The 12611-nt window shown below is 45.4% G+C and overlaps 1 pseudogene; it reads left to right on the top strand.

Annotated features, from left to right (window-relative positions):
* Window positions 1–12611, top strand: part of LOC135564849 (chitobiosyldiphosphodolichol beta-mannosyltransferase-like) — a 24915-nt pseudogene continuing 12304 nt past the window's right edge.

A 12611-nucleotide genomic window follows, 5' to 3' on the forward strand; every position in this document is an offset into this window, starting at 1 on the left:
TATGTGTACAAATAAGCATGGAGCTATAATTTCATTTGTGGTCTCCCTGCTGGCCGGGTCCCAGATGTGTTTGTGCTCTTGCCAACTCGAGCCCTTCTGACTATTCTTCTCTACTGTGACAACATGTTGTGGTTATTGTCAGGTACCAAGCCTCATCAGGATGTGATTGGAGATGAGATGATCACAATCATCCCAATCACAGAACTTAAAGGACTCCAAGGTACTGGAACTGATCTGGAAAGGAGTTTACAGCAAATACCATGACCGTATATTTATGCCATATTACCGTATATTTATTGATACCATATGTATACTATATTACTGTATACTATATTACTGCATATTTATACCATATTACCATATATTTATTGATACCATATGTATACTATATTACTGTATATTTATACCATATTACCATATATTTATTGATACCATATATGTATACTATATTACTGTATATGTATACTATATTACTGTATACGTATACTATATTACTGTATATGTATACCATATTACTGTATATGTATACTATATTACTGGTTACGTATACCATATGTATTCCATTACTAATCACTGGTTGTATAACAGTAGTTAGGTCTTGAATCTATGCCATAATATAGCCTGGTTCTGAGAGCCACTACCAGAGAGCACTGAGACAAAATCCATCTGTCTGTCTGTTTCCAGTGGGTCCTAGGATGGTGAGCTATGTTACCAAGGTGATTCTCCAGTCCTGCAGCTTCTCCTGGTGTTATTGAAGACTGATGTCCAGTCCCATATTCTCATGCAGGTATAGTTCTACAATACATGCTGTTGTGTGTGTGTGTGTGTCCTATATTCTCATGCAGGTATAGTTCTACAATACACTCTGCTGTGTGTGTGTGTGTTCTATATTCTCATGCAGGTATAGTTCTACAATACACTCTGCTGTGTGTGTGTGTGTGTCCTATATTCTCATGCAGGTATAGTTCTACAATACACTCTGCTGTGTGTGTGTGTGTGTTCTATATTCTCATGCAGGTATAGTTCTACAATACACACTGCTGTGTGTGTCCTATATTCTCATACAGGTATAGTTCTACAATACACGCTGCTGTGTGTGTGTGTGTGTGTTCTATATTCTCATACAGGTATAGTTCTACAATACACGCTTGTGTGTGTGTGTGTCCTATATTCTCATGCAGGTATAGTTCTACAATACACTCTGCTGTGTGTGTGTGTGTCCTATATTCTCATGCAGGTATAGTTCTACAATACACGCTGCTGTGTGTGTGTGTGTGTCCTATATTCTCATGCAGGTATAGTTCTACAATACACGCTGCTGTGTGTGTGTGTGTGTCCTATATTCTCATGCAGGTATAGTTCTACAATACACGCTGCTGTGTGTGTGTGTGTTCTATATTCTCATGCAGGTATAGTTCTACAATACACTCTGCTGTGTGTGTGTGTGTGTCCTATATTCTCATGCAGGTATAGTTCTACAATACACACTGCTGTGTGTGTGTGTGTCCTATATTCTCATGCAGGTATAGTTCTACAATACACTCTGCTGTGTGTGTGTGTGTCCTATATTCTCATGCAGGTATAGTTCTACAATACACGCTGCTGTGTGTGTGTGTGTCCTATATTCTCATGCAGGTATAGTTCTACAATACACTCTGCTGTGTGTGTGTGTGTGTCCTATATTCTCATGCAGGTATAGTTCTACAATACACGCTGCTGTGTGTGTGTGTGTGTGTCCTATATTCTCATGCAGGTATAGTTCTACAATACACTCTGCTGTGTGTGTGTGTGTCCTATATTCTCATGCAGGTATAGTTCTACAATACACACTGCTGTGTGTGTGTGTGTCCTATATTCTCATGCAGGTATAGTTCTACAATACACTCTGCTGTGTGTGTGTGTGTTCTATATTCTCATGCAGGTATAGTTCTACAATACACTCTGCTGTGTGTGTGTGTGTCCTATATTCTCATGCAGGTATAGTTCTACAATACACGCTGCTGTGTGTGTGTGTGTGTTCTATATTCTCATGCAGGTATAGTTCTACAATACACTCTGCTGTGTGTGTGTGTGTGTGTTCTATATTCTCATGCAGGTATAGTTCTACAATACACTCTGCTGTGTGTGTGTGTGTGTGTTCTATATTCTCATGCAGGTATAGTTCTACAATACACTCTGCTGTGTGTGTGTGTGTGTTCTATATTCTCATGCAGGTATAGTTCTACAATACACTCTGCTGTGTGTGTGTGTGTGTTCTATATTCTCATGCAGGTATAGTTCTACAATACACTCTGCTGTGTGTGTGTGTGTTCTATATTCTCATGCAGGTATAGTTCTACAATACACTCTGCTGTGTGTGTGTGTGTGTGTCCTATATTCTCATGCAGGTATAGTTCTACAATACACGCTGCTGTGTGTGTGTGTGTGTGTTCTATATTCTCATGCAGGTATAGTTCTACAATACACTCTGCTGTGTGTGTGTGTGTTCTATATTCTCATGCAGGTATAGTTCTACAATACACTCTGCTGTGTGTGTGTGTGTGTCCTATATTCTCATACAGGTATAGTTCTACAATACACTCTGCTGTGTGTGTGTGTGTTCTATATTCTCATGCAGGTATAGTTCTACAATACACTCTGCTGTGTGTGTGTGTGTCCTATATTCTCATGCAGGTATAGTTCTACAATACACACTGCTGTGTGTGTGTGTGTGTTCTATATTCTCATGCAGGTATAGTTCTACAATACACTCTGCTGTGTGTGTGTGTCCTATATTCTCATGCAGGTATAGTTCTACAATACACACTGCTGTGTGTGTGTGTGTGTCCTATATTCTCATGCAGGTATAGTTCTACAATACACGCTGCTGTGTGTGTGTGTGTGTTCTATATTCTCATGCAGGTATAGTTCTACAATACACTCTGCTGTGTGTGTGTGTGTGTGTGTGTGTGTGTGTGTGTGTGTGTGTGTGTCCTATATTCTCATGCAGGTATAGTTCTACAATACACTCTGCTGTGTGTGTCCCCTATATTCTCATGCAGGTGTTTCTACTACAATACAATAAACATAATGTAAACAATCCTACTTATTGACTGTACGAACTTGCAGAAAAACCTGTGAACTTTCATTTATTCTGTTCTGTAACCTATCATGTCATATGTCCTGAGACATCTACAGATACTGCTGTGATTCCCCCCAAAACAACTGTTAGGATGCTGTTTGTGTCCTGAGACATCTACAGATACTGCTGTGATTTCCCCCCAAAACAACAGTTAGGATGCTGTTTGTGTCCTGAGACATCTACAGATACTGCTGTGATTTCCCCCCAAAACAACAGTTAGGATGCTGTTTGTATCCTGAAACATCTACAGATACTGCTGTGATTTCCCCCCAAAACAACAGTTAGGATGCTGTTTGTGTCCTGAGACATCTACAGATACTGCTGTGATTTCCCCCCAAAACAACAGTTAGGATGCTGTTTGTGTCCTGAGACATCTACAGATACTGCTGTGATTTCCCCCCAAAACAACAGTTAGGATGCTGTTTGTGTCCTGAGACATCTACAGATACTGCTGTGATTTCCCCCAAAACAACAGTTAGGATGCTGTTAATGTGTTTTGCTTTAGTAAAGGGTGAATTTAATGTTGGTTTTAATAGTGTTTATTAAGGACCTGACCTGCCATTCTATTCATTCTATTCTGTTATATTGTGTTCTACTTCTTTAAATTCTATTCGACTTCTATTCTTATTCTATTCATTCTACTTCTTTAAATTATATTCTTATTTTATTCATTCTATTGTATTCTATCCTACTTATTTAAATTCTATTCTACTTCTATTCTTATTCTATTAATTCTATTCTGTTCTATTGTGTTTTATTCTACTTCTTTAAATTATATTCTACTTCTATTCTTATTCTATTCATTCTGTTCTGTTCTATTGTGTTCTATTCTACTTATTTAAATTATATTCTACTTCTATTCTTATTCTATTCTGTTCTATTGTGTTCTATTCTACTTCTTTAAATTATATTCTTATTTTATTCATTCTATTGTGTTCTATCCTACTTATTTAAATTCTATTCTACTTCTATTCTTATTCTATTCATTCTATTCTGTTCAGTTGTACTTGCCTCCTCCCCAGAATCCTCCAGGACTGCCCAGTATAGTGGTGACATGGCTGGTGTGTTATTGACCTCTTCCTCCCCCAGAATCCTCCAGGACTGCCCAGTATAGTGGTGACGTGGCTGGTGTGTTATTGACCTCTTCCTCCCCAGAATCCTCCAGGACTGCCCAGTATAGTGGTGACGTGGCTGGTGTGTGGTCTGAGAGGATCCAGGTTCATCATTGACTGGCACAACTACGGCTACACCATCATGGCCCTCTCACACGGCCCCGACCACCCCATCGTCAGGCTGGCACAGTGGTCAGTAACATCACCATGGCTGAGTCCCAAATAGATCCCTATTCAATACAGAGCATTCGGAAAGTATTCAGACCCCTTCCCCTTCTCCATATTTTGTTACATTACAGCCTTATTCTAAAATGGATTAAATAAACAAAAATCCTCTTCAATCTACACACAATACCCCATAATGACATCACAATACCCCATAATGGCATCACAATACCCCATAATGACATCACAATACCCCATAATGACATCACAATACCCCATAATGACATCACAATACCCCATAATGACATCACAATACCCCATAATGGCAAAGCAAAAATAGTTTTGGGGAAAATGTTGCAAATGTACAAATAAACTAAATGTATTTACACAAGTATTCAGATCCTTTGCTATGAGACTTTTAGATCAGGTGCATCCTGTTTCCATTGATCATCTTTGAGATGTTTCTACAACTTGATTGGAGTCCACCTGTGGTAAATTCAATTGATTGGACATGATTTGGAAAGGCACACACCTGTCTATACAAAGTCCTACAGTTGACAGTGCATGTCAGAGCATGTCCGTAGAGCTCTGAGACAGGATTGTGTCGAGGCACAGATCTGGGGAAGGGAACCATGTCTGCAGCATTGAAGGTCCCCAAGAACACAGTGGCCTCCATCATTTAGTGGAAGATGTTTGGAACAGCCAAAACTCTTCCTAGAGCTGGACACCCGGCCAAACTGACCAATCAGGGGAGAAGGGCCCTGGTCAGGGAGGTGACCAAGAACCCGATGGTCACTCTGACAGAGCTCTAGAGTTCCTCTGTGGAAATGGGCCCTGGTCATCGAGGTGAGCAAGAACCCGATGGTCACTCTGACAGAGCTCTAGAGTTCCTCTGTGGAGATGGGCCCTGGTCATCGAGGTGACCAAGAACCCGATGGTCACTCTGACCGAGTCTAGAGTTCCTTTGTGGAGAAGGGCCCTGGTCATCGAGGTGACCAAGAACCCGATGGTCACTCTGACAGAGCTCTAGAGTTCCTCTGTGGAGAAGGGCCCTGGTCATCGAGGTGACCAAGAACCCGATGGTCACTCTGACAGAGCTCTAGAGTTCCTCTGTGGAGATGGGCCCTGGTCATCGAGGTGACCAAGAACCCAATGGTCACTCTGACAGAGTTCTAGAGTTCCTCTGTGGAAATGGGACACCCTTCCAGAAGGACAACCATCTCTGTAACAAATGTGGAAAAAGTCAAGGGGTCTGAATACTTTCTGAATGTATCTACAGCCTTGCATGAACATGGTCTTCTTCAGTGGGAACTAAACGGGCAGATCAAGGAGGGACCTACCTGAATTTGTCCCAATAAATTGTTGCAGACTGTTTAGCTACGGTGTGAATTAATGAATAAGACCCATGTTCCTGTCTCTGGCAGGTATGAGCAGTTGTTTGGGCGACTCTCCAGCCATAACCTTTGTGTCACCAACGCTATGAAGGAAGACCTCCCAGAACAACTGGAACATCAGGTAAGGATTGTTTTACTTTCAACATCCGTCTGTCAATCAATCCGTCCGTAGATAGATAGACGTACAGGCGACAGACGGACATACAGACAGACACAGATAGACGGACGGAGAGACAGACAGACGTACAGACAGACACAGATAGACGGACGGAGAGACAGACAGACATACAGACAGGCGGACTTGGCCTTAACTAAACCCTTGGCCTTGATTTACCCCTTGGCCTTGATTTACCCCTTGGCCGTTGATTAACCCCTTGGCCTTGACTAACCCCTTGGCCTTGATTTACCCCTTGGCCTTGACTAACCCCTTGGCCTTGATTTACCCCTTGGCCTTGACTAACCCCTTGGCCTTGACTAACCCCTTGGCCTTGATTTACCCCTTGGCCTTGATTTACCCCTTGGCCTTGGTTTACCCCTTGGCCATGACTAACCCTGGCCTTGACTTACCCCTTAGCCATGACTAACCCCTTGGCCTTGACTAACCCCTTGGCCTTGATTTACCCCTTGGCCTTGATTTACCCCTTGGTCATGACTAACCCCTTGGCCATCATGACTAACCCCTTGGTCATGACTAACCCCTTGGCCATGACTAACCCCTTGGCCATGACTAACCCCTTGGCCATGACTAACCCCTTGGTCATGACTAATCCCTTGGTCATGACTAACCCCTTGGTCATGACTAATCCCTTGGCCATGACTAACCCCTTGGCCATCATGACTAATCCCTTGGTCATGACTAATCCCTTGGCCATGACTAACCCCTTGGTCATGACTAACCCCTTGGCCATGACTAACCCCTTGGTCATGACCAATCCCTTGGTCATCGTGACTAATCCCTTGGTCATGACTAATCCCTTGGCCATCATGACTAATCCCTTGGTCATGACTAATCCCTTGGTCATCATGACTAATCCCTTGGCCATGACTAACCCCGTGGCCATCATGACTAATCCCTTGGCCATGACTAACCCCTTGGTCATGACTAATCCCTTGGTCATGACTAACCCCTTGGCCATCATGACTAATCCCTTGGTCATCATGACTAATCCCTTGGCCATCATGACTAATCCCTTGGTCATCGTGACTAATCCCTTGGTCATGACTAACCCCTTGGTCATCATGACTAATCCCTTGGTCATCGTGACTAATCCCTTGGTCATCATGACTAACCCCTTGGTCATCGTGACTAATCCCTTGGTCATCATGACTAACCCCTTGGCCATCATGACTAACCCCTTGGTCATCATGACTAACCCTTGGTCATCATGACTAACCCCTTAGTCATGACTAAACCCTTAGCCTTGACTAAACCCTTGGTCATGACTAACCCCTAATCCCTATTGGGCGACCACATTGTATGACAAGCCACCTGTCTTATCCTCCTCTATTGGGCGACCACATTGTATGACAAGCCACCTGTCTTATTCTCCTCCTATAGGGCGACCACATTGTATGACAAGCCACCTGCTATCTTCAAAGGAGACTTCAGTAGACCTAAAACACCAGCTGTTCATGAGGCTGGCCAGACTATTCCTCAGTTCCGGGTCTGGTGAGTCCAGTATAGTCTGTTGATGAGGCTGGCCAAGACTATCCCTCACGACAGTTATCCTCTTGGTTCTGGAGGAACACAGGGCCTGTACTACAGTTATCCTCTTGGTTCTGGAGGAACACAGGGCCTGTACTATAGTTATCCTCTTGGTTCTGGAGGAACACAGGGCCTGTCACTACAGTTATCCTCTTGGTTCTGGAGGAACACAGGGCCTGTACTATAGTTATCCTCTTGGTTCTGGAGGAACACAGGGCCTGTACTACAGTTATCCTCTTGGTTCTGGAGGAACACAGGGCCTGTACTACGGTTATCCTCTTGGTTCTGGAGAACACAGGGGCCTGTACTACAGTTATTCTCTTGGTTCTTGAGGAACACAGGGCCTGTACTACAGTTATTCTCTTGGTTCTGGAGGAACACAGGGCCTGTACTACAGTTATTCTCTTGGTTCTTGAGGAACACAGGGCCTGTACTACAGTTATTATCTTGGTTCTGGAGGAACACAGGGCCTGTACTACAGTTATCCTCTTGGTTCTGGAGGAACACAGGGCCTGTACTACAGTTATTCTCTTGGTTCTGGAGGAACACAGGGCCTGTACTATAGTTATCCTCTTGGTTCTGGAGGAACACAGGGCCTGTACTATAGTTATCCTCTTGGTTCTGGAGGAACACAGGGCCTGTACTACAGTTATCCTCTTGGTTCTTGAGGAACACAGGGCCTGTACTACAGTTATCCTCTTGGTTCCTGGAGGAACACAGGGCCTGTACTATAGTTATCCTCTTGGTTCTGGAGGAACACAGGGCCTGTACTATAGTTATCCTCTTGGTTCTGGAGGAACACAGGGCCTGTACTACAGTTATCCTCTTGGTTCTGGAGGAACACAGGGCCTGTACTATAGTTATCCTCTTGGTTCTGGAGGAACACAGGGCCTGTACTATAGTTATCCTCTTGGTTCTGGAGGAACACAGGGCCTGTACTATAGTTATTCTCTTGGTTCTGGAGGAACACAGAGCCTGTACTATAGTTATCCTCTTGGTTCTGGAGGAACACAGGGCCCTGTACTATAGTTATTCTCTTGGTTCTGGAGGAACACAGGGCCTGTACTACAGTTATCCTCTTGGTTCTGGAGGAACACAGGGCCTGTACTACAGTTATTCTCTTGGTTCTTGAGGAACACAGGGCCTGTACTATAGTTATCCCTCTTGGCTCTGGAGGGAACACAGGGTCTGTACAACAGTTATCCAACGTTGCGGTCTTGGGCTGCTTTCTTTGCCTTTTAACAGTATAAGGAACAGTTATTATAATGTCATTACTCTATCAAATACATTTAACAGACATGACATAACACATGTTTATAATCACTGTGTTTCTGTTTTATATTGGAGAGATAAAGAACTATCATAAATATATATATATATTACGATCATAGGCATGTTATAACCCCTGTGTCTGTTACAGTGGTGAAAGCGACCTGGTGATGAGACAGAGAGAACAGCGTTTACATGTCGTGACCCCAGTGACCTTTCTGTGACTTTGACCTCAGGTCGACCTGCCCTACTGATCAGCAGCACCAGCTGGACCGGTCAGTACCCCATAGGCACAGTTTGAGTCCCAAATGGCACCCTATTCTCCATAGGGCTCTGGTCAAAAGTTGTGCACTACATTAGGAATTAGGGTGCCATTTCGTAAGCAGAAGGAGACTCTGCATTTTATTCAGTTTAAATTGGAAGTTTTTCTGGATTTTTAAATCCAAATAGTTTTTCTTACCTCAAGAGCAGTTCTACCCTCATCCAAACATCCTGATCGCGCAAGTTTACATTCTGTTGGGAGTCAGGTCAGGATGGGGATCAGGCTAAGAGGGCGGCAGCGTAGCCTAGTGGTTAGAGTGTTGGACTAGTAACCGAAAGGTTGCAAGTTCGAATCCCTGAGCTGACAGGTACAAATCTGTCGTTCTGCCCCTGAACAGGCAGTTAACACACTGTTCATAGGCCGTCATTGAAAATAAGAATTTGTTCTTAGCTGACTTGCCTAGTAAAGAAAGATAAAATAAAAGAGCCAGATTATATTATGTTAGGATGGGGGTCAGACCAGAGGTTTTTCTGTGTTAGCGCCAGGATTGTATTTTATGTGTTTAGTTGACACGTGTACAACGTAAGTACACACAGCTGTCAGGTGTAAACACTTGTTAGAGAATGTCTCACTGTTTCCCCTGTCTGTGTTCAACAGAGGATGAGGACTTCTCCATTCTGCTGAAGGCTCTGGAAGGTAATCATTACCATCTGCAGTTGGGCCCCATTTTAAGAGCATCCTCCCTCCCATCCTCCCCTCATCCTCCCTCCCATCCTCCCTCCCCTTCCTCCCATCCTCCCATCCATCCATCCTCCCATCCTTCCTCCCATCCTCCCTCCCATCCATCCATCCTTCCTCCCCATCCATACATCCTCCCTCCCTCCCATCCATCCTCCCTCCCATCCATCCTCCCTCCCATCCTCCCTCCCTCCCTCCTCCCTCCCTCCCTCCCTCCCTCCCTCTCCCTCCCTCCCTCCCTCCCTCCCTCCCTCCCATCTATCCTCCCTCCCATCTATCCTCCCTCCCATCTATCCTCCCTCCCCTCCTCCCTCCCTCCCTCCCTCCCTCCCATCTATCCTCCCATCCTCCCATCCTCCCTCCCATCCTCCCTCCCATCCATCCATCCTCCCTCCCATCCTCCTCCCATCCTCCCTCCCATCCATCCATCCATCATCCTCCCTCCATCCATCCATCCTCCCTCCCATCCATCCATCCATCCATCCATCATCCTCCCTCCCATCCATCCTCCCTCCCATCCATCCATCCATCCTCCCTCCCATCCATCCATCATCCTCCCTCCCTCCCATCCATCCATCCTCCCCTCCCCATCATCCTCCCTCCCATCCATCATCCTCCCTCCCATCCATCCATCCATCATCCTCCCTCCCTCCCATCCATCCATCATCCTCCCTCCCATCCATCCATCCATCCTCCCTCCCTCCCATCCATCCATCCATCCTCCATCCATCATCCTCCCTCCCTCCCATCCATCCTCCCTCCCTCCCATCCTCCCTCCCATCCTCCCTCCCATCCATCCTCCCTCCCTCCCATCCTCCCTCCCTCCCATCCATCCATCCTCCCTCCCATCCATCCATCCATCCATCATCCTCCCTCCCATCCATCCATCATCCTCCCTCCCTCCCATCCATCCATCCATCATCCTCCTCCCTCCCATCCATCCATCCATCATCCTCCTCCCTCCCTCCCTCCCATCCATCCTCCCTCCCATCCATCATCCTCCCATCCATCCATCCTCCCTCCCATCCATCCAGCCATCATCCTCCCTCCCATCCATCCATCCTCCCTCCCTCCCCATCCATCCATCATCCTCCCTCCCTCCCATCCATCATCCATCCATCATCCTCCCTCCCATCCATCCATCCTCCTCCTCCCATCCATCCATCATCCTCCTCCCATCCATCCATCCATCCATCCTCCCTCCCATCCATCCATCCATCATCCTCCCTCCCTCCCATCCATCCATCCATCCATCCTCCTCCCATCCATCATCCTCCCTCCCTCCCATCCATCCATCCCTCCCTCCCTCCCTCCCATCCATCATCCTCCCTCCCTCCCATCCTTCCTCCCATCCATCCATCATCCTCCCTCCCTCCCATCCATCCATCCTCCCTCCCATCCATCCATCCATCCATCCTCCCTCCCATCCATCATCCTCCCTCCCTCCCATCCATCATCCTCCCTCCCTCCCATCCATCCATCCATCCATCCATCCATCCATCCATCCTCCCTCCCTCCCTCCCTCCCATCCATCCATCCTCCCCTCCCACTCCCATCCATCCTCCCTCCCATCCATCCATCAGTGACTATAATTCACCTGTCTAGTCATTCTTCATTAGAATCAATCATGTCTAATCAGTGATTCTAATTCACCTGTCTAGTCATTCTTCATTAGAATCAATCATGTCTAATCAGTGATTCTAATTCACCTGTCTAGTCATTCTTCATTAGAATCAATAATGTCTAATCAGTGATTCTAATTCACCTGTCTAGTCATTCTTCATTAGAATCAATCATGTCTAATCAGTGATTCTAATTCACCTGTCTAGTCATTCTTCATTAGAATCAATCATGTCTAATCAGTGATTCTAATTCACCTGTCTAGTCATTCTTCATTAGAATCAATCATGTCTAATCAGTGATTCTAATTCACCTGTCTAGTCATTCTTCATCAGAATCAATCACGTCTAATCAGTGATTCTAAGAGAGAAAGGAAAGAGACCTCTCAGTGTTGTCCTCTTAGGGCCCATGGGGCTCTGGTAAAAGGTAGTGCACTACATGGGGAGTAGGGTGCTGTTTGGGATACAAGCCCTTGTATTAACCTTGTGTGTTTTCTCTACCAGACTACGAGGGGTTTGTGAAAGCAGGAGCCTCTCTTCCCTCGCTGGTCTGTGTCATCACAGGTAACTATAGTGTTGACAGTGTACTGCAGGTCTTTATGGTCCAGGTAACTATAGTGTAGACAGTGTACTGCAGGTCTGTGTGGTCCAGGTAACTATAGTGTTGACAGTGTACTGCAGGTCTGTGTGGTCCAGGTAACTATAGTGTTGACAGTGTACTGCAGGTCTTTATGGTCCAGGTAACTAGTGTTGACAGTGTACTGCAGGTCTGTGTGGTCCAGGTAACTAGTGTTGACAGTGTACTGCAGGTCTTTGGTCCAGGTAACTATAGTGTAGACAGTGTACTGCAGGTCTTTATGGTCCAGGTAACTATAGTGTAGACAGTGTACTGCAGGTCTTTATGGTCCAGGTAACTATAGTGTAGACAGTGTACTGCAGGTCTTTATGGTCCAGGTAACTATAGTGTAGACAGTGTACTGCAGGTCTTTATGGTCCAGGTAACTATAGTGTTGACAGTGTACTGCAGGTCTGTGTGGTCCAGGTAACTAGTGTTGACAGTGTACTGCAGGTCTTTATGGTCCAGGTAACTATAGTGTTGACAGTGTACTGCAGGTCTTTATGGTCCAGGTAACTATAGTGTAGACAGTGTACTGCAGGTCTCCTATACCCTCCACCTCTACACTCTAACCACTAGGCTACCTGCCTCCTCTACCCTCTAACCACTA

Source organism: Oncorhynchus nerka, linkage group LG26, assembly GCF_034236695.1.
Source record: "Oncorhynchus nerka isolate Pitt River linkage group LG26, Oner_Uvic_2.0, whole genome shotgun sequence".
NCBI lineage: Eukaryota > Metazoa > Chordata > Actinopteri > Salmoniformes > Salmonidae > Oncorhynchus > Oncorhynchus nerka.